This window comes from Sturnus vulgaris, chromosome 4 (genome assembly GCF_052056855.1).
Source record: "Sturnus vulgaris isolate bStuVul1 chromosome 4, bStuVul1.hap1, whole genome shotgun sequence".
NCBI lineage: Eukaryota > Metazoa > Chordata > Aves > Passeriformes > Sturnidae > Sturnus > Sturnus vulgaris.
This window is the reverse complement of record NC_142246.1, coordinates 36,719,571-36,746,300: the sequence shown is the minus strand read 5'-3', so window position 1 is coordinate 36,746,300 and position 26,730 is coordinate 36,719,571. Positions and strand designations below refer to the sequence as shown.

The window sequence follows — 26,730 nt, the reverse complement described above, 5'->3', positions numbered from 1 at the left end:
AAAATAGAATATATACCAAAAATAAAGTTTCTTATATATGCCTCCCTATGTTTAGGAACAGAAGGAATTTATTAAAAAGACCTGTCTACTATTTTCTAGGTTAATAAAAATTTTTCAGAATTGTTGTGCTGTGTGCCACACCTGTTTCATAGGGATTAATAATAAATGTTGAGGTAGCACAGAAAAATTTAAAATTATTTTGTTCAGATCAGAACATGTTAATTACATGTTAACTACCATAAAAAAACACTGTATCCAAGATCTCATTTCTAGTAAGGTATGCAGATGTTAATATCAAATATTTTACAAAATAAGGCAAATATTTTGTATTTTATTTGCTTAGTCATATCTGTTTGAACAACAAGCCCTCCATGTTTCTATGGACCTATTATGGTATCAGACCAGTCAGTTTGAAAAATTGAACTCTATAATAAGCATCCCCAATTGCTGTCCTCTGACACGTTGGCATTCTGTGAGTTCTCTCCACACACAGATCCAGTACAGACTGGACCTCGATATTGGAAAGAGGACCTCTGTGAATAAACAAAAAAGTTAGTAGTAATGAAGAATGATGTTTCCTGTTCTATCCTCTTCATTCCATGCTTTCTTACATTCATCAAAACATCTATTTTATGATTAAATTGACTTAGTTAAAGTCTTGTAGTTTTGGTAATATTTAAGCTGCACATAAAATATGCTTAGTCTAAAGAATGAATTTATCACAAAAACCACTGAAGAAAACTGAACCACAGATATTTTAAGGCATGTGTATCACTCATAGGAATGTGAAACATGCTATATGTAAAATGTATTACTGTCTTACAAGGTTTACTATTGATTGCAATAGTTGAAACTGAAAGCAATTTTTTTCATCCGGTCTGGCAAGAGGTGTCTTTTATAGCTCAGTGTAAGGAAGAAAATAGATTTAAAGTTTATATTCATATACATGAGCAGTTTATCTTCATTTGTTGACTCTGTACCTGAGTTAGAAAATATCATTGGAGTCTGGGTGTATGGGATGACTAGGTTAAAATGAAAAAATTCTTATGAGATATTGAAAAATTACTGTTCTGACCAAAAGAAAACTGGAGACTTTTTCAATGACCTGATCTTTTGACTACTGTATCAATGAGAGCTCCTAGTTACAAGATTCGCACCAGGTTTCAGCTATAAGTAGGCTAATCTCTCAGTCAGTTCAATCTTTTTCCAGTCTGTGCTCCCACTATTTATCAGAAGCCAGTCAGACAAGATGAGCCTTCTCACTAAGACAGGTAAAGTATTTCATTTCAATTTCCATTATCACAGAAATAGAGAAAAATCATTCTAAACTAAAAACTCTGTCAAAATATTTAAACCAAATATAAATTTCAGGAGTTGAAATATTTAGCTCATTCATTCTGTTTGAGTCTATTTTTAAAGCCAATGCTTTGAAGTCTGCTTGTGGTGTTTAAATGAGCTGTTCCATCAGGATACTCTTCATTCACAGGATATTTTATTTCAGCTACTCACCTATATTCTCATTCACTTTGTCACTGAGTGGAAATTGGTATTGAGCTATTTGAGGGGGGAAATCACCTCTTCAGGAAAAAGAAAGAAAGTCTCAAATGCATCAGGTTTTATGACATTATTTCAGTATTGGTGAAAAATACCACAATAAATAAGTTATTGTATTGGACTCCACGACTGCTAATCAAAGGAGTGCCATGAGCATTTTAGGTGAAATAATGCAAGTAAATCGAGAAAACATGCTTTTATCACTTGAATAGTACAGAAGCAACAAATAACAATTAAAGACAAAAGGTAAAGACAAAGCACATGTCACCGTGAATACAAACTAGTTTAGGAAATAAAAAAAAAATCAAACTGACTTTTTTCATTCATATTTTAAACGAGTCTTGTTTAATTAAGACATTAAACAAATGTTTTAAATGGTAATCTGAAACGGTCATTTGTATGGCATTGAGCCTGCTACTTCCTATAGTAGCTAACTTCCATTGGAGGACAAGAGGCAACAGGTCACAGATTTCTGTGAAATTCAGGAGAGTCCTATTTCTGTGCATTTGAAAGTAAATATATGACAACCATGCAAAATATGTATCTTTATTTTAAAACTCCTTTCAGCAGCATAGCAAAACCATGTTTTTATCTGCAAAAGTAAAACACTTGTCCACTAAACTAAATATGCTGAGAGAGTAATGACAAATGAGACCCAGTGTTTGATATCTTAAGCAGGAAAAGAAGTGTATTGATGTGAAATAGAGTTGCAAAGCACATGCGTGATCTACTTCCCTTTTTGCTTGGTTTTAAGAAAAAACTGCTGCATATTTTAGAATAACATTGAGCTCACAGTAGATGAAGGAGGTATGGTAAGTACAGTATTATCTCAAAATCGCTATGGTCCTTTACAGTGGTTCTGGTGAATGAACCACAAAACTAAAGTTACATAACTGGTAATTTTTTGCATCTGCAAAAGAAGAAATTTCTAGGAATGTAGTTTTACTGGCCACCTGATAAAAATGGTAACCAGTGGTAAACCTTTGAGCAGTGTTGGTTCTGGATTTCAGCACCTTGATGTGTCTTTACAGATTTGTTTTCTATCAGATTCTGGAATTTTGTCGTATTTAGGCATATAATCCTGTTCTTAAATCGGAGTGATATGATTCTGGAGGAGCTGGGCAAATCAGTGTACTCAGTATATCAGGGTTAGATCTTGATGTTTCCCAAGCAAGTAAAAGTAGAACTTCCTTGGAACACAACCAAGATCAGGCATAGTGCATCAGTGGAGAATGAAGTTCGGCCCCAGAAGTGTTATTTTTTTCATCTAGTCAGAATACCTTCATACTGTCAGCTGCAGAAACAAGTTAATCCATGCAGCTAGAAAAAAATCTTTTAAGATTTCATTTTGAAATGAATATATGAAATTTGAAATGAAATCAACTATAAAGTTTTTTCATGCAGCATCTGAAATTCAAAGATCACCTTTACCATGCTGCTCACAAATTTGCATGTCTGTAAATGCAAGTCTAAGTTATAACTGTCATATTCAATTATAAGCATAGAAAAGCAAAAAAAAAAAAAAAAAAGGTTGAATATCACAAACATGCAGAAATAAGAAACTGGGAATAAGAATATTTTTATCCTGCTCAATAATTCATGTTTTCACTTTTTAATGAAAAAATATTTATTTTGAGGGGACACAGACCAAAAAAACCATCCAACACATTTTTTTTTTCCCCACATAAAATAATAAGTGCAAACCAAGCCAATTGGTTAAGATTATTAATATGCATAAGTGGAAATTCCCTTTTCCAGGGCATTTTCTAGGTTATACTTTTGTCATTGAGTTTCAATATATGCATGTGTCTGATACTCAGATATTAAACTGAAGGTTTCTAACTGGTAAAATCCTTGTTTTTCATGTTTTAATTCATCATTAATTAATATGCTATCCCTGATAGTGAAAAATTGCTGTTTCTTTTTTCTGAAAGAAGTGGGGAGTTGTCAGTTCCTTTAGTCTATAATTTGTCCGTCTTCCAACATGGATTAAATAAATGTGAAGCTGTGGCTTGGTTCAGTGTTGCTTTCTGAATTATTCCTCTGGTTAAAATTTGTCAGATTTTGTGGGCAAGAACTCTCTTCTCGGGTAGCATGCAGCCTAAGGGTGTTTTCCCCCACTCTGCAGTACTGGCAGCACAAACTGTAGTATTTCTCCAGTTTTGTATTAACTTGACCCTGTGCTTTAGGAAAAAGTGCAGGCTATTGGTCATGGCCTGATATTCTTCCTGAATACATGGGCTTGATACAAGTAGATCTAACACTGTAAAGGGGCATATTGCTATTAAAAAAAAAAAAAAAAAAGAAAAGAAAAAGAAAGAAAAAAATAGTTAGATATTTGAAACACTTTAAAGTTTCACAGGAGCCAAGAAAGACATCCAGTGACCTTTGGGAAAATATATTAGATCTCTTTGGAAATGCCAGCCACGCTGCCCACTGGCAGTAGTGTGTTATAAAAGCAAAGATTGACAAGGGCATGATGTTAGCCTGAGCTCCCAAGCATGCTTCTTCCAGACCACACTTTGTGCCTCAGATAATCATTAAGCTATGTTATTTTCTCAGCTTTTCAGCAGTCATTGTTCAGTTCTAGGGAGGTTTAACCCATGTAATATTTTAGTGTCCTCATTTTTCTGCCTTCAAGATCTTACAGCAATAAGTTCCACAGGTTAATTAAACATGTGACCATGCAGTAATAAAAAAACAAAACAAAACAAAACAACCAAACAAAAACCCAACAAACAACCAAATTAAACCAAAAAAAAAGTGAGCCAAACAACAAAATTAACCACAACCCACCAGCACGGTTTTATTTGCATTCTTGTTTAATTTGATCCTCCATACTTCCTGGAAAAGGCTGTTAATTAGTTTTCCTCTTGCCTCTCTTCATATTTTTTTTAATAATATATTGGTGTTCATCTGCCTCTGAGCTGTCTCTCTTCCAGACTGAAGAATTCTAGTTTTAAGTCATACCAATTGCTTTTCTCTGGACTTTTCCCAGTTACTCCATAAATTTCCTGAGATGAAATACAGCTACATACAGTATTCCAGACATCAGTGCACGATGCATTTCAATGACAGCATAACAATGCATTCCACTTTGTTCTTTCCTTATTGTTTCTTCAATTCAATTCCTTTTTTTCTTCATTGGTCCTGAGCTTTGAGCCAAAGTAGTGAAAACCACTCCTGAGAAAGCATAGCATTAATTGTTTTACATGTGAAATTCAGATTTTTTTCCCCATATGCATCACTGTCTTTCTACACCTGTTTTCAACTGCCATTTTATACTATAATTGTTCTGTCTTTTTTCATCTCTGAAATCATGCACATTTAGCTCCTTCCTCACTATCCTCAATAACCTTGAGGTGAAACTTGGTTCTTCACCTTCTCAGACAAGATATGGATATACTTAAACAAAGCAACAACTAAAACAAATCCTGAGGTATTCTCTGCTCTTTACTGTTTTTTCCACTTTGAATTCATCCTTACAGAGCCTTCCCTATTATCTAGAGCTGTAAGAGGAACATTCTTGAATATCTTATAAATAGACAAGTGGATTTTTCTTTTCTACCTGCTATTTCAGTCAAGAGATCTGGATGTTCTGTTTTTCTGATGAATCTCAAAGAAAACCTGTATTGAGACCAATAGAGTTTCAATAGTATTTTCCTCTGTGATCATGACAATGAAAAGTGTACAGAGTAAAACCACCGTAGATTTAGTTACTCCTAAAATAACATCCTTTATTTCTGAAATATTCACCCATTTGCAAGGCATGTGACAGTACAGAGACTGTACTTACATTATACTCTTAAAATTTTACTTAGAACTCCAGCCAGGAAGTAACAAGTGTAGCCCATTTGTCCCTAGTCATATATCATAAGACATGCCAGAATGCTGACCAAATGATATGTGCTCTACTTAATGTATTACATTTTGTGCTTAAAAGTAAAGAGATTTATTGATAAAATTATTTTGGCAGCATTTGAAGTTGAATTCCTTCTCATTCACTTATTCATTCTGTACATTCATTTGTGCATTCTTGAGAATTGCAGCTAAAGGATGGACCTAGATTTTGCCCTCATTTTATACTGTGCTGTATCCACTGTGTAATGGACTGAATCCAGCAGATGAAAAGCATAAGCAATACTATCTTTCTCAGTAATTGTATCCCTGTGATCGTATGGTTCTCTCTTTAAGGATGGCTGGGGAAATATATGCTAAACATTACTAACAAAATAAGTTATTTTTTCTTGGTCATAGTTGAAAAGGAACAACTTTTTTGTGAAGCTGATTTGCACGGATTTCACTGTGGTGAAAGCCATTATCTCTATCCCAATGGCAATTACTTTTGATTATTAAGTGTGTGTATGCTTTAATAAGAGCTGCTTTTTGAAATTGGCTCCACCTTAGACCTAATCTAGGAATGAAGCTGTAATGCCAAGTTTATGATATCTTAGTGTGTTGCTATGGAAGTGATATTAGCAATATTAGAAATCCAGCATTGTGGGCTGTGAGGCAATACGATGTGATAGAAACTGTAAGCATGGATGCAGTAAAAGATGATTTAATTTCAACACAGATATACTTGATTCTTTGGAAAACCATGAGAGAAAAAGAAGGCAGAATATCAGAGTAAAGTAAGTATTTTTAGATACTACAGTTTATCATGATCAGGGTGAGAATGTAAGAATATAAAGTTCTTAATTGGCAAAAAAATATGTTTTAAACAAAATTAACTTAAAGGAATTAGTATTATTTTTAAGAAAAAGGAAAGTTAGTTTTTTTAAGGTTTGCTTTTTTTGATCATAGGCTTCTTTTCATTTCATGTTGCTGATTATTTCTAATTTCTTTCTTTTTTTGATTTTCCATTTTGAATCTGCAATGGGAAACAGACCAAGCAGATGGTAGCAACCTAGTTATGTTCTTTTTTAGCCATTATTATTTCCAGTGACAGTTAAGGTTGTTTGGCTGTTTTGGGCCCTTGTTTAGTAAGCCTGTTGATACTAAGAGATTATTGAATAGCTCTATAATATGTATTTATGTGTAATTTAAGATACAAAATGATCAGTGGAAGTTTTGTTACAATGTGCTTAGATGCATGGAAAGATGAAAGACTGAAGAGTGGATCAATAAACTCATTACTAGATGGAAAATGCTATGAGAACACATTGGTGATGTACGATTAAACTAAAGAACAAAAATCATATACAATCACCGGTTCCAGCTTTTGACAGGAAACATGAGCCTTTAGGCATAAATGACTGTGAATGGCAAAATGCAGCTGCTGCCTTCATTTGAATAGCCTAAGGAAGACAGGAGAGCAATCAAAACATGCCCCAGCTATAAGCAATCATTTCAGAGCTTTAGCTGACTTAAAAAGTGACAGCAAGTTAGACTCTGAAGAGTACTAGACGGGATCCTGTGATGATGTGGCACTGCCAAACCCTTTGGAGAAGATACAGTGAATAAAGGAATATTCATGAGAAAAGGAATGTTCCATAGAGAATTAAACAGCTGCACAGTCCCTGCATGAAGCATCACATACATTCCAATTTCTGCAGCTGCCCTTCAACCTCCCTTCAGCTGCTGAAACTCTCGTCTTTGCCTCCCTCTTTTTGATCCTAATGAGCGCTCTGCAGCAGCAGTTCAGGACTGTTTGGATGTTCTTCAGCAATTGGATACTAAAATCCATTCTCAGGTGCACTGTTTTACATTTATTGTCCCATCATTTCTTCTTTTAAATTTTAATTTGCTAAGAACTTTAAAAGCGAGAACATATAAGCCACTAAGAATGTGCTGGAGCTGTGGGGCTGCCCACAGTAACTATCACAAATTCCTGTTGTGAGTACAATTTATGTTCAACAGTGGCTTCAGGAGGAAAGAAATTCCAGATAAGGTGCAAACCAGAAGGGTCATATCCTCACAGTACACTGAAGTTACAAGCTTTTTAAGAGTCTTGGACAAAATAAAAGCACAGGTCTAGAAACAATAGAACCATATTAAGAACATGCTATCCCAGCTAAAATCCCATTTTTATTTTCTTTCTTGTTCTGAGGCAGACTTGATCGGCAGAAGGGGGAAGGTCTGTAACATGCTGTATGGTGTATTTTGCAGATATATGTGTAGCTATCTTTAATTTTACTGATATCAAATACAGTATTTTGAGAGGAAAGTAACACTGGTAAAACAACGTAAAATATAAAAACAAATTTATCTTTATTATCAGAGGAGCATAATTTGTTGACCTAGGTCTAGATTTTGCTGTTTTACATAGTTCCATTTCTCTTCATTCACCATTCTTCCTTTTATTGCATTCCATAACTGCCAAAAAACAAATGAAATCCAAAAATTCTGTAGAGAAAAACAAGTTAAGCACCCCCAGCTGTTTGCAACAGCATAAACTGCTGCTTCATTAATTCCAATATGTGTGTGCATAGGCCTCAAGCACAGCCTTGCTCCAGTAACTGCTAGGATACAGAATTATTGCTTATAATAAATCATTGGAAGCCAATCGGAGCTCTGGGTACCCTGGTGCTGTGACACATGCTGCATCTGTGAGAATGGCATTTCCAAATGTTAAAAAACTATGGGAAAACCTCACTTTGTTACTGTCTTTGTTGAACCTACTTCTGACTTTCATCAACTTAACATTATTCTTTTAAAAAAGGGAAGAAAAGATTTGATTGCTGCTGTAAAGAAAAAGAGCTTAAGTAGCTCATAGAAGCGTAGTAACGCTGTATAGCTTTGCTTAGACAGAGAAAAGTTTAACCCAAGAGCCATATTAACTTGAGAAAGGTTAAACCATGCCTGTGCCTCCATTCATATGTTTGCTGCTTCCTTCAAGTGGATATTCTATGAAGGTGAGACAACAAATAGCGCTGTCTAGCAGAAATTGATAAATTGAGGCCGAAGATAACATAAGCTGCTGTGGAGAATAAGGAGTTGGTGAAGGAGAATAAATAAAGAATTACCTCCAAGTCTTCTTTAAAGGTCTGATCATATGGAACCATTCTTTTTTCCTTAGTAGAACATTTTATAATGGTTAAGGGAGTATTCTGCTTAAAATTTGTCAAAACAATATGGCAAATAGCTGTATCATGTAATAATGCATCATGTGCAGAGATCATAAGTAAGGATTTTTTCAGATGAATCCAGGGTCTTATATAAATGTAGGAAATACACCAGTTCTAATTAGTTTGGATTTGCTTGAGCTGAATTGAAGTCTGGTTTATAAACTAAGCCTCATTTTTAATTAAGGAAATGCAATTGCAATCTTTTCCACTATTTATGTATGTCAATTCAGATAGTACCTATTTTTTTTCTTTTATTGGAAGACGTTAAAGTCTGAAAAGCTTGTTTTGTTTATTTCCATTTTAAAAGAAAGCTAAAACCTACTTCTCTTTGTTTACTTACTCCTCTCTGCTGTCTGTCAGGATCTAAATTAAAACAATTCTAGTCCCTTTAGCTGCAGTGAGAAAAATTAAGTTGGGATTTGCAGGTGGCTTTGGTATTGGTGTTTAGTAGCATGTTTTCACTGCACAATTAACTAGACACTCTACTTGAGTACACACCTCAATCTTATCATCTACACAAAGGAGCTAGGTTAATAGGCTCGCTTACTTACAGGAGAACACAAGTGTCTAGACACTGTTTTCCAGCAGAAACCTGCTGGTGAGGGTTCAGATAATGTCAATCAGGAGACAATAGCCATCCAGTGCTGGGACAGGTGTCAGATTGGCTGTCAATCACCTCTATACACTGTGCAGTGAGAAGCCATAGCATATCATACAAATGAACATAATGAAACATTGGTGCTTACTGTTGTGCATGGTACTCTAATGTAAGGCTGGGAGACAGAGAATTAGTGTTGTTTGGAACGAAATAAGCCTGCCCTTGTGTGGTTATTACTAAAGAGCATTCCAAACCATGCAAATGTCTTAAAACCTTACAAAACTCTCCATATATAAAATCTGAGTTTTGTTCAGTGAAATGACAATTTCTACACATGAGAGGAATTTACATTGTTAGCATTTACCTGAAGACACAAGTCTTAGTAAATGCAACCTGTTAATTAAATAGGCAACAAATGTGGTTTGGGAAGAAACACAAAATAAGGCTGCAAAAATATCTGTTAATAAAAACAGAATTTGAGTTTAATATCAAAACTCTTGAATGAATTTAAATCAGTGATACAATTGAAAGCCTTTGGAATCTGAATGTATCCAAAAAAAGTTAATGTGCTTTCAGGTGAAAATAAAGCACATTCCTGCTTAAATGATAAATCATTTTATAAATGGTGTACCTTGGACTGTAAATGTAAGGGGCTAAAGAAAATCTATCAAAATTAGAACTATAGCATAACAGCGCTAGGATCAGGAAGTAGCAATTATGTCGTTTATTTGACAGTTCATTGCTTTGTGGAGAGAGCCAGAGCAGGTAACCACTGATTAAACCAAATGCTTGGGGATAATTGATCTGAAAAAGAGAGCAAGCTTTAAAGAACATGGAAATTATCTACACTGGGAGAAAAAAGACCAAGCCAGTGTTAATTCAAAATCCTTGTAATTACAAGTTAGTGCCTGGTACTGTGAATCTGGAAACTGAAATAAAATTTGTTTTCTCTCAATTTAACATGAGCTTTGCCACAGTTAGAGATTAACCTTTAATTCAGTGGCTCCACAGCTGACCATATATGACCTTTTGAGTTTTGACTTCTGTGAACTCATAAAAGTTACCCTATCTGTAATGGAGATGTCATTTTTCTGCTTAAAATGGATGCTCTGAGACTTAATTAGTTGGTGTTCTTTGCTTATAAAGAGGTTCTTTTATCAACAAAGCCTATAAACAGTCAAAGCTGATAAAATCTTTTGTGAGTATTACAAGGGAAAAGGTACAGGCTTAGTTAAATTTTGGATATGCAGTAAATTACAAGTCATGCCTTGCCAGAATTATTTTGATAGTTTAAAAAAATCTTGAGGAATGTAGTGAGAATATAGGGAAATATCTTCTGTTCTTGTGTTGGAAAGTTTTCTTCACCCTCATAAGGTTTTATTTGGATGTTGTAAGCAGACTGGAGTGAATATATTTCTTCTGAGAATTGTTAAACACTGGCACAGACAAGAATCTCATAATGGGATTGGTTTTGTTGTTGTTATTATTGCTACTGTTGCTATTATTATTATTACCTTAGCTCTGATGATTTTCATTATACTGTTTTGATTGTATATTAATAAGTGGAAGGATACTTCATTTGCATTTTTACTTTTGTAGTTATGACCTAAATTTCTACACATATGCAATATGGGTATATACATTTGATTTAAACTCTCTAATAATTGCTCAGCGCATTAAATTTGTTGATTGCTTTTACAGTATTTACACCAAAACATTTTTTAATAGAATTGAAAACATCATGTGTATTTTATTGAATCCTACCTTAACAGGACTGAATTTGAGTTAGCACATCATTGCATGAAAATGTAGATATCTATTTTGCATATAATTTTAACAGTTAGAGGAAAGTTAGTATACAACTCGTCAATCACATTCTCTTGTGACAATGAGTCATATTCTCACGTGAATTAGATTAAGTGACCACAGCACTTTGAAAATACTTCAATAATCCAAAAGAAAGTTCTACTTTACATTTCCAAGTGTTCTGTAATGCACTTTCCCTATAAACCCAAAATATTTTATAAAAGCTTTTCTGAATAATAGCTCTAATTTAGTCTTAGGACTGGCCAGGTAAATATGGCCTCAAGATACTGATCTATGTTAAATGTTATGCCATGAGTGCAGAGAATATCCTCCTCATTCGTCTTACTTTTTTGTACTCCTTTTTTTCTAGTAATACTTTCAAACTCATTCACAAAAATCTATGTATTTTTCATTTCTCCTGTAGTCTGGTATTTGAGACATGCATCAAGATATTGTGGGATGTGTGTTATGTCTTACATCTCTTATTTGATTGTCATTACTACACATCTGTGATAAACACTCTGCTTATTCATGGTTTGGGCTCTCTGTACCACACAGTTGGACCATATCTCCATTCCAGGCAAAACCCACCCACCTCCTTCAGCACTAACTCTCTCTGATACAGCACTTTCTGTTAACCTTGCCTGATACTGCATCATTCAGACAATGACTTTTTCTCATTATCCTGCTGGGAAGGATGTTTCCTGGGCTGAAACCCTATGTGCATGTATGTGATGTATCTGTACAAAAATGATAGGTTTCCTTTCCTATCTCTCCTTTTCTCCTACATTGCAGCAGATTTTATGAACTCCCCTTTTATAGTGGCTGTTATCCTCTGGAATCCAAAGCCAAATATGAGAAAAATATATATATAATTTTTTGTTTTGTTTTGTTATTTGGGATTTTTCCCCCTTCTTTTAAAGTGTCCTGTGCTTTTTTAATGCACAGGCTTGAATGCTCTAACAAAGCAGCATCAAGATCATCATCACCATAAGGGTTATACTTTTATATCAATTTAAATTACTTTGATTCAATACTGAAGTCATACAGGATGTCATCTTGAAGACATGCTTCTCTCTTTCTTCCTCAACCAATAGCATTTGTTAGTAGGATTGTGCAATGAATTGTGAATTGTTTACTTATCAGTTCAAGCTGGATTTATATTAAAACTATCTATTTCTCAGTGGATAGATAGTGGATAGATTTATTTTCATTTGTATTTAATTTTTTTACTGTTAGTTGGGGACAGTTTAATTCTTGTTAACTTGTGGTTTCTTCTCTACTACGTAGCATAATTCTATGGAAGGCATAATTTAATGCATAAATTTAAGGTAAGCCTTAACTGAGTTTTGAAGCTGAGTAGTATTTTCTAGTTATAGGAATCTCTTAAATGAGCTGTTAAATACTGCACTGGGCTCAGTTAGAATGATATTCTAGTTAAATGTAGAGTATGATAATTTCTGTCAGTATTTCCTATTTTTCTATATAATTTTGAAACTTGCAAATTTTTCAAATCAGGTAGAAGTTGTTTATATTATGAAGAAATGCATTTTTATCCATCTAGAGGAAAATATCAAGAATTTTGTTGATCTGTGGGGCTTTGACCTTGTCTTAAGTAGGAAATTATATTCATTCTATTTAGGAAAGCAAACAAATTGATTGGAAGACTTAGGCTGTATAATTTATCTTATATCACAACTTTAACAGTTAGGCCATGATTCTAATAAAAAAATGCCACTTTGGATTTGAAATCTATTTTTATCACCCAGAACATCTTATCTGTCAATATCTGATTAGAGGGCCTCACTGCTTGAGACAGCTTTTCTCTGTCTGACAGATAATCTGAGGCTCTGAGACCATCAGTTGATGATTCATATCTAAAAGTGGGGATACTATGAAAAAAAAAAGGCTATAAAGAGCAAGGGGATAATTTTTGATTATACTTTGACCTATGACTTTTGCCTTGAGCCCAATGGAAAGCCTGAATCTTCCTGTCTTATCACTGCAAAGACAGAATACTCCTGTATTGATTTAAACAGAGAAGTTCAAATAAATTTCAGCTTGATTATTTCTTCATAACATCTCATCTGAGTTTAAGGGAAACTGTCCTATTGCTTTTCCTTTCAGTCCCAATTTTTTCTCCTTTTAGTTTTCAGTGCAGTAAATACAAGTTGTTGAACTAAGACAGGCCTTTGTTACCTCTGTCCACAGTGCTACCCAGACCATGAGAAGTTTCCTGTTGTTGAAGATCCTGAAAGGTCTTTCACGCCCTACTTGCTACAATGACCAGTGTTTGTCTCATTTATTCGTAAATATGTCTTTTGGGAAAAATTTAATTATATTTCTTGGCACTTGTAGAAAGAAACATACTGCATTTAATGTTTACAAATATTCACTATAGTTCACAAGCCTTTATTTAACAGTAAGTAGCACAAGCATATTTTCCTGACATAGCAATTTTGAGTGCAGAATATCAGGCATTTATTTTGATATTTACCATAAATATGGGAATAGATTTCTACCTTTAGTTCTACAAATAATTTTTAATCTAAATGCATAGTGTGCCTGTACTGTTTATTCTTCCTAGAAGGATAACTATGTGTTCTTCCTTGTACTGACAGATGTGGATACTCAATAAAATAAATTCAGAGCCCAAGAGGCAGAAATATATTAGCTGACTATACAAAGACTATGGCACATATTTTATAATTTTATAGTCGTATCTACTATGTTGAAATTTGATAGTGTTCTAGGTTTGAAGACAGATTTATGTCAGAAATAGAAGTGTTGGTGAAAAGCAAGGTGAAACTGTGCTATGCCTGGGTGTACTTAGCATACATAGAGTCAAGGGTTTTATTTCAGGTCACAGTGAAAAACCAGATTAGCCAAGGACACCAGTGAGAATCTGAGATTGCAAGACATCCAAAGATGGAATATCAAACTTACTCAAACCAAGCATATATGAAAACAGGAAATACAACCACTAAAAATTTGCCAGAATTTTTACAAAGAACTCGTGTCTGTTGACATTCACATTAATAACTTGATATAATATGTAGCTATCTGTAAGCCAATATAGGACTCAAAGGGGCTGTTCCTTAGTTTAGCTGTAAGGTTAGAACAATGATAGGGACCCTTAGTAATAGATGTCCAAACAAATGTACCTCAGAGACAATCACAATTATTAGATAACTCATATCTAATTAAGCTCTCCATTGGGTTTCTGAACTAATGACCTGATTAAATTTGACTTGCAGCCTTGCCAATTATGTATTTTCCTTTTATACATCCTTTTTTGAAGCAAATTCACAGCATGAGCACAGAGCAGTGATTTGCACACATCACATAAATACCATCATCTGCCTCAACTGGAATTTTTCCTAATTGTTCTTGTGAAATGCAATACTCTACAACTTGCAGTAATCTGAGATTTCTTTACAGATCTATGTTTGGATTAATCTGCTTTGTCAAAAGCCTTTGAAAAGAATTAATAGCTTATAGTTTTTTACAAGAATGGGCAAGAATTGTTGATTTTAACCAAACTTCATGATGAATCTGCAGGTTTTTCAAGTTTTGAAGGTCAAATAGTAAAAAAATGATCCTGCTCAGATTCTCAGTTTCAAAAACTGCCAGGTGAAGAGTAACAGGTAACTTTACAATTAAATCAGCAAGGTGAGTCATGAAATAATATTTAATGACAGTCTGTGTTTCCCTGAAAATAAGGGATCTTGGGTATTGTGATGGTAATTTTGAGTATAGCAAAAAGGGAAGGTAAAAGCATCAGAAAACCCAAAATTTAGTCTTTTTTTGAAGGAAAGCTGTTTTTGCATATGCATAAAATTTTCTCTGAGCCTAGACTGAAAAGATGAGCATAATTATTATTGAGGAAAAATATATCTAATTCACTTTCATTACTGTAGAAATGAAAATGTAATTTCAAGTAACATATTGAATGTGATTGAATCTGATGCATGTTGAAATTCTATAACCACAACTACAAGCAAAATTAGCTAACAAAGCAACAAATTTAACTAAATTTCCGTATTGTAATTAGTCTTCTATACTATGTTAAAATATGAGTGAGTAAAAGGCAATTGAATAAATACTAGAACTCCTCCAGATATTTTCTGGAAAAGAGGTGGAAGAAAAAAAGTCAATTCTCCATCTATATACTAGAAAATCCTAGAAGAGAGTGAGTTGAATCGAGATTTTTTTTTCTGTCTTTTGATTAGTCCATTGATGTGTCATGCATTAATTATGAACTTCAAGAAGGAAATAACATTGGTTTTTAATCATTCTGTACATCTTCACATTATACTAATGCCCAGGGCACTTTCTTTTTTTTTACTATTTTTAAAATTTTCTTTAGTTGGAGATACTCAAAGAGTTAAAGTAAGATTGGAGTCAACAGATAAAGTTGTAAATTTAAATTTTACTTTTCTGTACTTCCATTTGTATTGTATTGCAACCTATTTCAATTCCAGAATTTCCAGCATTGCCTTATGTTACCTACAGCAAACATCCCTGCTTTGTTTGTTTTTAAAATATTTACTTTTAGATCACCTTGCAAGATGAGAAGGTGACATGCTGTCATATACTGTCATACTTGGAGATTAAGGTCACAGTCCCACTCAGCTGGGTTGACAAACTGAGCTACCTGTGACCTGCTTTCCAGGCTGCTTAGCATTCCACACAGCCCAATGGGACAGTGGCTTAAAGCAAAGCCCCTGCTGACTTTCTGCTGCAGCATTTACTGCCCAGTAGGTCTGCATATCAGGACCACAGGCCAGAAATCGGGTGATCTCTACTTATATGACCTTATTAATGGCCATCCATGAGAATTCTACTTCAAATAACTTTCTCATTAGTGCACAGGAAGGGAAGAATACTTCATTCTGCAGGTTTTCATTCAGCTGCTTTAATTGTGAACGTGTTTTTGTTGTTGCTATAACCCCAGGTTTATTCTAGGGAAGCTGAGTCTGAGGAGGAAAGGAAGGAGGAAGAAATGAGCCTAAGATTGGCTCCTATTATCAGAGTTAACAAACAGATTTGGATCACACATGATCCCCAGATGCTACTATGAAAATATCTGATGGCCTCTGTCTGAACCATTCGTAGTACAAATGTAATTTATCAGTTACAGCAAAGTTGTCTTTTATAAACACATAAACACTTTTCTAAACGTGCTTTCAAAAGCAGACAATTGGGCAAACTTCCACATGCATAGCTACCTCAGGATTTCTATGAGAACTGTCCCTGTTATATTTTAAATGCATGCTTTGAAATCACAGAATTTCTACAGCTTTCTAATTACTAGTTGATGAGAAACAATCTTTAAAAATAATTTATTTTAATATTAGGGAAAACCCAATTTTCTCTAAGTTGGTTTTGCTAAAATCAAGGTAAAACAAATTAAAGTCACCTTATATAGAAAATTTCATCTTTAATGATTCTGCTTTGTCAATATTATAGATAATTAAAACCATTACTTAAAATATTAACGTGTAAACACTAAAGTTGGTTCAGTGACACTTCTAATATTTAATGACAGAAATTTAAAAGGGAATTTTTTTTATCTCTCCTCTTTCAACAAAATACACTGTTCTTTGAAACTCTGAAGTTAACTGAAACTGTCACTAGTTTTAAATGAGCTTTGAACAAAGCCCATATTGGAGCCACAAGATAGCAAAATTTCTCATCACAGCAGGCGTTTTTCAATCCCTATATGTTACACTTTGAAAGAGCTTGGCTGAAAGGGCATTAGTAATTGTTTCTTTTTATTCTGAGGCATTCTGTCCACCAGTTCAGGTTTCTGATGTGGTTTTATAATATTGTTATGTCAATTGGCCAGTCAACTTTCTTTACATTTACCTCAGCAGATGGGTCCCACCTCACAAATGCTCGTTTCATACTTATATTTCTTTAAAACTGATCATTCATGTAAGATCTCCATTGTTCCTTTGACTGTATATTTGATACACGCATATATATGTATTTTTGTGTCTACACCCCCCTACATATATATATATATATATATGTATATATATATATATGGCACACACACATATATAGAGAGATAGACACCAAGAAGAACCCAGGTATTCAGGCTTTGAATTTCATGTTCAAGAAAAAAGCTGTCACACCGTTGTATCTGCTCATAGCTAAGCAGACTGGAAACTCTTAACTTCACTATTCCTGTGTGCAGAGATATACTGACAGAAAGGTGGGAGGCTTTGACATCACCGAATAAATCTGGTTTAATTTAAAGGGAAAGAAGCATGTCAATTATGAGACAGACTGATAGGACACATTAACAAAATGTCTATCAGGTATGCTTAGACATTTAGCTTCCAGGAAGAAGATGCAGCTAGGAATGGAATACTTCGATGATTATATTAGTCCAGCTTTTAAGAAATCATATTCTGATGCTATTATCCTTTTGGAAGACTCTTTGTTAATCTAATATTATATTTTCATATCTTGATAATTAAGTCCCTTAAGTTTCCCAGAAAAGTGCAAAGGCTTATTTTTTTTCTTTTTAATCACAGTTCAGAATTTCATGAGGATTTCTGTCTTTTATTAAATGGTAAAAAATTCCATGTTTATTATTAATTACTAAACTCTACCATGTGTCATTATCTACCTTATACCTATATATATTATCTACCTGTTTATCTTTTGCACAGTAAATTTTCATAGTCTAGTGAGACTCTTGAAGCTTTAAGTCTCTGCACTGCATTCAATGCTGTCTTCTTTTAATATTTGCAAGACCGTGCAAGTGCCGAAATGTTTCCCCAAACCCAAAAGCAACTTTTCTTACTTGCCTAAAAGTAATGGTAAGAGTTACAAAACACCTCATTTTCTGCGTAAGACAAAAGACTTTTGGAAAGATCAGAAATTTGGACATTTCTAGAAGTCTCTTGCTATGTTTATTTAAACTAAAGCTATAAACCACAATTAAGAGTTATCAGGATTTTTCCTGGGCAACCAAAACCTAGAAAATATTAAATTATTTTTAACCTCAAAGAGCTGAAATATGGATACAGAATTAAAATTAACATCTATAGACCTTAACCTTCACTGTTCACTTTTTATGTTCATTTTAAATGAGAAATAATTATTTCCTCATCTTTTAAAACTGATGAAACCATAAATGCTCAGCATTACACTGATGAACGGGAGATTGCGATCTATCAAGCAAGTGTTTTTAGTTTAAAAGTTTGGTCATCTAACAGAAGGTGAATAAATGAAAAATGATAGAAGTATATCAGTCCAGCTGGACTTTGGTCATTTCCCATTCATTGCTGTATTTAGACTGCATTTTCTGGGGGTACAAGCTCAGCTTCTACCTCTGTGAGCAAGAGAATCTTATTTCAGAAATGTCCTGAACAATTACTCTTAACCTGTTACTTCAAAAGTGGAAACTTGTGCTGAAATACAGCACTGTGTAGATTATAGTGCTACAGTGTAGATGTAGATACCACTTCAGTCTTATGTCAATGTTCAGGTTCAGGAACAGCTTTCTACTGAACCTAGAGCTGAACTTAACTGACTGAGCTGACCCTGAGTAGTCATGCATCTCATGAGAGAATTGGATGTTTCACAGGAAATATAAGCAGAAACTGTTTGGAAAATGCAATGCTAATTATTTCATCTTGTTTGAAGGAAAAGCATTTTTAGGATATGTTGATCCCACTGAGATCCACTAGCTGGCTGTTGGGAGCTTCCTATTTTTATATGTTAGCGGTTAGCAACAAAAATGAATATGCAAATTTTATATGTGAAAAAAAATGTGAAAATCATACAATGTAAAGTACCTAGAAAAAGGAATAATTTAGTCAGAAACACTCCTAAATATGTTATTGGTTTTACAAGTAAGTAGGTTTGTAGTTTCATGTACAAAAGATTTTTTTTTCCTAGCTATTTTAACGAACCCTTCTTTAATATCTCTTAAAGCTCACTCTCAATTTGACCAAGTTTTCTTTGTTGTATGTAGTTTCCATGTATAAAATTGATTGTATAAATGTGTTGAGAGAGTTTTTAATATGTCTGGTTTTAATTCCCATCTCTAAAAATCTTCTTTTTAGTTCAGATAGTTGACCTTTATGATGCCATTTTTCTTTCATTCTGGATTAAGTTTAAGACCATTCCAAACAAAACCAATGAATCACAGAAAGAGCTGCATGTTAAGACTGCTCAACAAGTATTTGTATTTAGTTCTGAGTTGTGTATATAAATATTCTGTAAGTTTGGAGAAAGGCATCTTTATTAAGTACTATTTTTGTGTTAGTGAGATGGAGGTCATTCCATAAAATTTCCTTGTTGCATTCATCAGTCCTTAGTTACTGTTACAGAAAATGTGACATTTCTGTTCTCTAAAGAGCTTTAAAGACAGTGTGAGCAGCACCGTTTTCAATATGTGCCAGTGCAAATTCAAGAAATCAGTGGTAACATTTTTGCATTTGAAAGTAGCACAGCTGCTGTTCTGGTGTTGTGGTTAAAAGATGAGAAAAGGCGTACAGTAGGAATAGATCAATGACTAATATTTTTTATACATGAGCTTCACTGTTTTCTTTGCTCCAGTTAATCCACTCTGTTCCATTCTTGGCTCTTTTTTCCTTTTTTTTTTTTTTTTTTAAGTTCAGTAAGCCTTCTTACCATTTCATTATGAAATTCCACCCTTTCGTCCTTTCTGTTCATGTCCTTGTGGGCAATTTGTCCCTTCTTTCTTTGTAACTAAAATATGAATACTTGGTACGTCATCTTCTACGCTTATCTCTCTCTGCTCAGCTCTGGGGGTTTTGCCTTCATCTCTTGCAGAATCAAATTCAAACCCTTTGCCACATTTCTAACAATGGGTCTTGCCTCACATATTTAAACTAATAACTGCCTCTTGTCCTTTATCTTCCTTGCTTCGCATTAATCATTTGTTTTTCATTGATAGTCTTCTTGCTTCCTGTGACATGAAGAGTAGTTCTGTTACATCTTCTTATTGCAAAACTCTTTCTAAAAAATTCATTTGAGAAAATTCCTTACTCCTTTTGTATCCAAAACTTCCAGTTCTTATATGTCTGCAGCAATGGCCTCTGAAAGCCTGTAGAGGATAATAGTCCTTAGAAGCAATGCTATTGATAAATTAGCATGGAAAAATGAAGAGTAAGTGATGTGACACAAGACTGACTGGACTGGTGACATGGGTTCAGATTCTCTGACCTGGCTTTGGCTGTTTTCCCTGACCTGCTACATTAGTTTTACAGCTTCAGTTGTTTTAGATGGAGCGGTTTACAAAACACAGAACATCAGCTGCCAAAAAAATGACAGAGAGAAATGACTAATGTCCCTTTTTAGTAGGGAGGTTTGCTTTCTCTTTTTTTCTTTTCACTTTACTGTCTCAGGCATGAATAATTCTATTCTATATTAAATGAATATGTAGTAGGTCTCCAGATTTTCATCACTAATGAAGACTAAGAGTAAAAAGCCCTGATCTGAAACAAAGCCTAAATGATCCTCCCTACTAAAAGAGATATGAAAGGAAACAGGAGAAATCTAATAAATGAAATCCCTCCCATATTCACCCTTGAAATAATTGGTCTTAGATATGGTGTGCTCTGCAAAGCATCAGTATTCATGCCGGAGTAAACTGAATTAATAGTGCTGAAAAGTGAATTATTTCATAGCACAGATTTTGGTTTTTTCTGCTGCAATCTTCTTAAAAGAGAAAATGAAAATTTATGAACTTTCTGAATTATTTTTTTATTTATAGTATTGAACTTCACTAGGTCATCATTGTGTACATCATTTCTGATGGATAAAATATTCTTGTAGCAGCTGTACAACATTATAGTTAAAATTTTTCTACTTTTGATGCATAAACTATTAGAAATATTTACATGGTGGAACAATATTAGCCATCATTTCTCTTTCTGGTATATTGCATTAAATAGCCTCTACACATACTATAAAATAAATAATGGGGGATACAGCTGGGATGAAATTGCTGATAGGATTCTTTTTAGTTTTGACAGTGGAGGGTTCTTGGAGAATGGTGGTAAAATGCAGTTTCTGAAGTAAAAGTTCTGTTTTCAATTTGCTTGAAAAGAAGTTCATCTGTTAAATATCAAATTATAAATATGATTTTAGAGAGTATCAAAATCTGAGATTTTACTTTTTTGGGGAATTGTAAATATTGCTTTTAGTTTCAACCTTCAAAACTGAGTTGTAAATGTCAACTGTTGAACAAACACCAAAATTTCCAGTTGAAACATTTGTGTGGCTATGCTTCGTAATTAAGCAGAATTTTTTATGAATTTTATTCCATTGCTTTTAATGGGATCACTCCTTCCCAGAAAATCAGTGCAGATCCCCAGGCTATCAATATGGTGGACTTGCACTGGGGTAGTTCCCTATTTTCTTATTTGTACTCTTTTTCCCCCTTGGATATCAAATTGTTCTTAGGAGAAAAACAAAGCAAGTAGGGCTATCCAGCTCACTTTCCACTAGGAATACCACTGGAAGACTGGTAAAAAGGATAAAATCAGTATTACCACTTCAGCTCTTTGACCATCTCATCTAGAAAAATCTTGTGTGTTCTTTTCTGCTGTTGTTTGTCCTTATTTCCTTTTACTGTTTAATGGACAATTTTAAGCATAAATCTGCCTGAGTCCGGTCCTGAAATTCAAAACCTTCAGGTTCTAGACACAGAAATATCAACCACAAGGACAAGTGAGTCCTCTGAAAACCAGCATTAATGTGATTCCAGATGGAAATAAATGTGACTTTTTCCCTTTTGCATTGAACAGATTCTGCTTGCCACAGCCTTGTCAGTATTCAAAAAAACCCGTCAAATTTCAAGATCCATTAAAGAAATTACTTCAGAAAACACTAGAAACTCCTTTAGAATTAATGTTTTTTTCAATTGAGATTCCATTTCCAAAGTGTCTACAGATATTTCCATAGCCTCCAAAGTATTTAAAGCAGAACAGGACATATAGAATAACTGGGATATTTTTACTATTATAATTTTTATTTTCAATCTTTCCTGAAAATCAAAAGTCCTTTCTTTGAAATGGTTAGCAGAGGAAAAATGCATCTTATTGGGGTCTTTTGCACCAGACATTTAAAGGTGATAGAAACAAAATGCACTGTTGGAATAAAAGAGCAAAGATGGACAGAAAGCAGGTGATAATCTCCTCTGGGAATTTTCATGTATAAGCTAGAAACATAGCTCCTGTAGTCTAAAAGTGGGCTTTCCTCTTACAGATAAGCTACAATGTACAATGGATGCATTCTGCCATCTAGATATATTCCACCAAACTTGTGATAATCTTAAGTCCATTTCTGATGCTCCATTCAGTTTAAAAATGATAGATGCATTTTGATGTTCCTTTTACCCTGCTTTACATTTATATGCAGTTGAATGGTGAACAGATAGTTCAAAGCAACCCAGTTTTGACGACAAGAATACACCAGAATCATTGAAATGCATGCAGGAGTGTATGCCTGTATACCCTATTAATGCCTTCCAAAGCACTGTTTTTATAAAGTCCATAAATTAATAAATTATAATAATTGATGGTGTAATCTTGAGTAAAGCAGTCACTGTATTTTGAAGCCAGAGTACCACCAGTATGAAATACCACCTTTAGGTCCAAGTAAGAAAGACAAGCAATTCAATGCTGTTGAAAGATTATGTTGCATACAATTTTTCACAGTGACATTTTAAATACTATTCAGAGAAGAGGTAATTAGGAATTCATGGCATTGGTGAGAAAGATTGACCATATGTTATTGTAAGTTGCTAATATAGATTGTTTCACTTTAAGCTGCATCTTTAAGTATCTACTGTCTATAGATACCCTTAATCTCTCTGCCTTAAAGGAAGACTGAATAATTTTTATTGTTTGGTCATGTATCTAAATGAGTAAGACAAAATCATTGGCCTCTATAAAAAGGCCTATTTCTCTGGATAAAGACAATTAATAATGGCAGGAGTCAGAAAGATACGTGCCTGAATTGCCTGAATATTTGTTTGAGCCAGAAGCACTGTCTAACAACTGAGGAATTTAATTCAGTGACGAATATTGCTCTGGAAGCTACTTATTTTTATGGTCAATGTAAGTTCACTGGCTGTATGATTAAAAATTATGAGGATTTTCCTTTAAAATGTTGTGAATGTTTTTACTTTTGCTTGTCTATTTTTTAAAGCCAATTTCTGATTTTTATTTTTCATATAAAAACATGAATCTGTGAGAGAAAAATTTTGGAATGTTATTGGTAATGTCAAGAGTTGAATGAAAGAAACTATGCTATCTCTATTCTAGTTTTCACTACTTTGCCTGATATAGTTATAAGGAAAAGTATATGAAAGATTATTGGATCCTTAGTTCTTGGATCTATAAATGATAAGCTGTCTATGTTTTTGAGTTCTTGATTTTATAGGATTAGCACATTAAATTTAATGCTAAGTAGGACTCTAAGACTTACAGTTTTCACAGTTTATGGTTCACCTTAAAGTTTAGTCTATATTTAAATACAATGTAAATATACAGAGTGTAGAATAACTAGGGTAAAAGATTTCTTTTTCATTAAAAATGCAGCTCAGCAGATCTGTGATAAATGGTGACATTATGTATATGCCAGTCCCTTCTGGAAAATTGGAGTGATTCTAGACTTTGCCAAGAATTTGACAAGCCACCCTAAATGTTTAATCAGGGATGCTGTGACATTCAATACTGCTTGTATAAATGTGTCAGTCTAATTTTTATTAAACCTCTTCAAAATGAAGCATTTCTGAAAAAAAAAAGAAAAATCATGAGTGAACCAAACTAATGCTATTAACATTTCTCACTGGATATGATATAAATAACCTAAAGTTAACTATGATCCTCACTACTCTGAGCACAAACTTGCCTAGTAAAAGTTTTGAAATGGAACAGAACTCAGAGAAGTGCTGTGCCAAATTAAGGATCATGAATCAAGGCTCACAGAGCATTAGTAGTCGGCTTCTGCCTTGGGTGAGACCTGGGAATAGATGCCATTCAGGAATCTGAATGGAATTTCTATGTTAAAAAACTGTCCTTCAAAAACCAGAAGAACCTAACGGGACTTTCCTGTGACTTCTTCATTGCATGATTCTACTCTGGCCATGGAAAATATATATTGGATTTCAGATAAGGGCCAGGGAAGCCAATTAAGAAGAATTCTTCTTAAACTGTTGCTACTGCAGATTAAAAGGCCTATATTAGCTAGTACTTCAGATTCTGACAAGCTTTGCTCACATGTATTATCTTTCATTTTTACATATAGTCTGAGACTTTTTAAAGTGAAACTAGATGCATAATTAAGAAGAATTTAGCAGAATTGGGGTTAATGGATATGAGTTAAATTTCCCAGTATAGAGTGCATTTTTGAATTTATATTTTTATTTCATAATGATGTTCTTAGTGGTGTTTCTTCAGATTGTCTCCTCTATAAATTTTATTTGCTTTTCATCCCTGTTCTTCTATTGAAATAGAAAAGTGATGAGATTCTATTCTGTCATCAATAAGTGATAAATGTTTTACCAATGCCAGGTCATCCAGGCTTTAACTCCTGCTTGTGAGAAAGTAATGGACCCAACCATAGTTTACATATTGATTTTTATTTGTTCTGGCATAGGACACTGGGAAGTGCTGGGTTGGGGCAGTTTAAACACAGAACAGAAACACTCCATAGGATAGACAGAGATAGACAGATGCACAGAGGAAGCATAAGGCTAGGAGACAGTGCTGGTCAGTGTAATAAACAGTGGAGGTTTTGTGCATGCTCTAAATTTTCTGAAATTTTACAGAAAGTGTGATACTGAAGAAGAAAAAACACATTGTGAGACACACTTAAAATATTAATGCAAAAAAAGGATGAGTTTTCTCTTTTTATATAGCCAAAGCTTCCAGTCAAGTTGAAAGGAAGAAGGAACATTTTCTTACGCTGCTTTCCCAATGTTTCCAACGAAAAGTTGTACCATATTCATTCTTGACAAAATAATGAAGTAAGACTCCAAAACCTTAACCAGCTCTGGATCATAAAACTATATACTTACTCTTACTTATCAACCCAAAACTGCAGAATTGCTGTATTTGTCAGCATTCTTTCCCACCTGGAAAGTGGGTACAGTCAGAATCCCAAGGATCCTTTCTCAACTATGAATAGTTAGATGTGTCTAGTGGAAACAAATATTCTTGTTCTCTATTTTCTTAAGGTGTAATGCTGTGGCTCAGGATATGTTCTGCAACATTTCTACACACACCTAGTATCCACCTCTGCTGCTGAGTGGGAAGAAAAGGTACAGCCCAGGATCATATATTCAGAAGTACAGATTATGCTTAAAAAGAGACATAAGGTAATCTGCAGCTTTCATGGTTCCTGTAGATTCAAGGGTTTGTTTGTTTTTTTTTAAATTGGTACTTATCTGTTACTACAGAGATTTTATGACTTAAGGTAAAGAAAATTCCTATTTAATTGCCTGTAGTTATGTTTCAGGAAGAATTATGTGATAGCCATACTCTCTGAAATATTTTATATAGAAACACCAAATATTTTCATCCTATAGAGAAAAAAAATCAATAGGGAAGAGGATTTGGGGCTCCTGAAAGAGAAAAAAAATATTCATGGTCTATCTTGTATAAGGTTGTTATCGTTTAGGTTTGCTAATTTCAATATGCTAATTTTCTGTTGTGAGATATAATTAGGAGTAAAAGCAAGTGTCCTAGGGTGACGTTATGGTGCTTGTATCCCCAGTCGTGTGTTCTGTTTGTGCTTGGTGTTATGTCCTGTGCTTTCAGGACTGACTCTGAAAGTGAAGGTTTGTTTTGTCTCGTTATCAGTCAGCTCACCTCCCCCATGGTCTGTGTTTAGGAGAGGCTGGCTTGCTTGCTTGCTTGCTTTCGCTCCTACTTTTTGCTTTGGCCCTTGCTTTTGCTTTTGCTTATTAGTTAGTTCAGCTAGGCAGTCCAGTTTTTTGCCTGGACTGGTCTTTTCCCCACCTCTCCCTTTCCTGGATACCATCTGAACCTGTTCTGGACGGGGACCTGGGAAACACCAAGAAACACCGGGAGTCTGCATTCTGTCACGTGCAGCAGTCACCCCCAGCACTGGAGACTGATAACTGGGAGACCACTCGCCAGAGAGACTTTCTGAGTTTGTCATCCTTTCAGAGCGGTGAAAGAGTTTTTGTCATCTGGTGTTGTTAATTTTTTTTGTGCTGGGGAGTGTTTTGCTTGTTAAATAAACAGGTTTTTTTCCACTTCTCTCTGAGGAATTCTTCCCAAACCCGGTGGGGGGGGGGGGGGGGGGGGGGGGGTGGAGGAGTCATGGGTGTTTGTTTTCTGGGCGCTCCTTCTGGAGGTTTTCCCCCAAATTTGCCCTAAACCAGGCCTAAAACTTGAAAGGGTATCAAAGAAAAAACCTTATTAACAACACAAAGAATGAAAAAAACAAATTCAGAATAAGACCTTCAGACCACTCCTTCCTTCCCTCTCCCAAACTTCTTAACAACAAAACAACATACAAAAAAACCACTTCAGTCAGTTCCCAACTTAAATAGCCCTTTACAGTTCACTTTTGAGAGAGAAGTTTCCTCTTGTCAGGCCGTAGGGAATTCTCCACAAGGAGGGAAAAATCCAGTTCTCTCGTGGCTTCACTTCCATGATTCGCATACTCCCGGGA

General features: G+C 34.4%; 1 long non-coding RNA gene across 1 annotated transcript; it reads left to right on the top strand.

The window, feature by feature from the left end:
* The first annotated feature begins 6,033 nt into the window (after positions 1-6,033).
* Positions 6,034-26,308, top strand: LOC148223949 (uncharacterized). The gene is made up of 2 exons (XR_015803164.1): positions 6,034-6,188; positions 25,265-26,308. It is a non-coding gene; the product is annotated as an uncharacterized LOC148223949 (long non-coding RNA).
* The last annotated feature ends 422 nt before the right edge of the window (positions 26,309-26,730 follow it).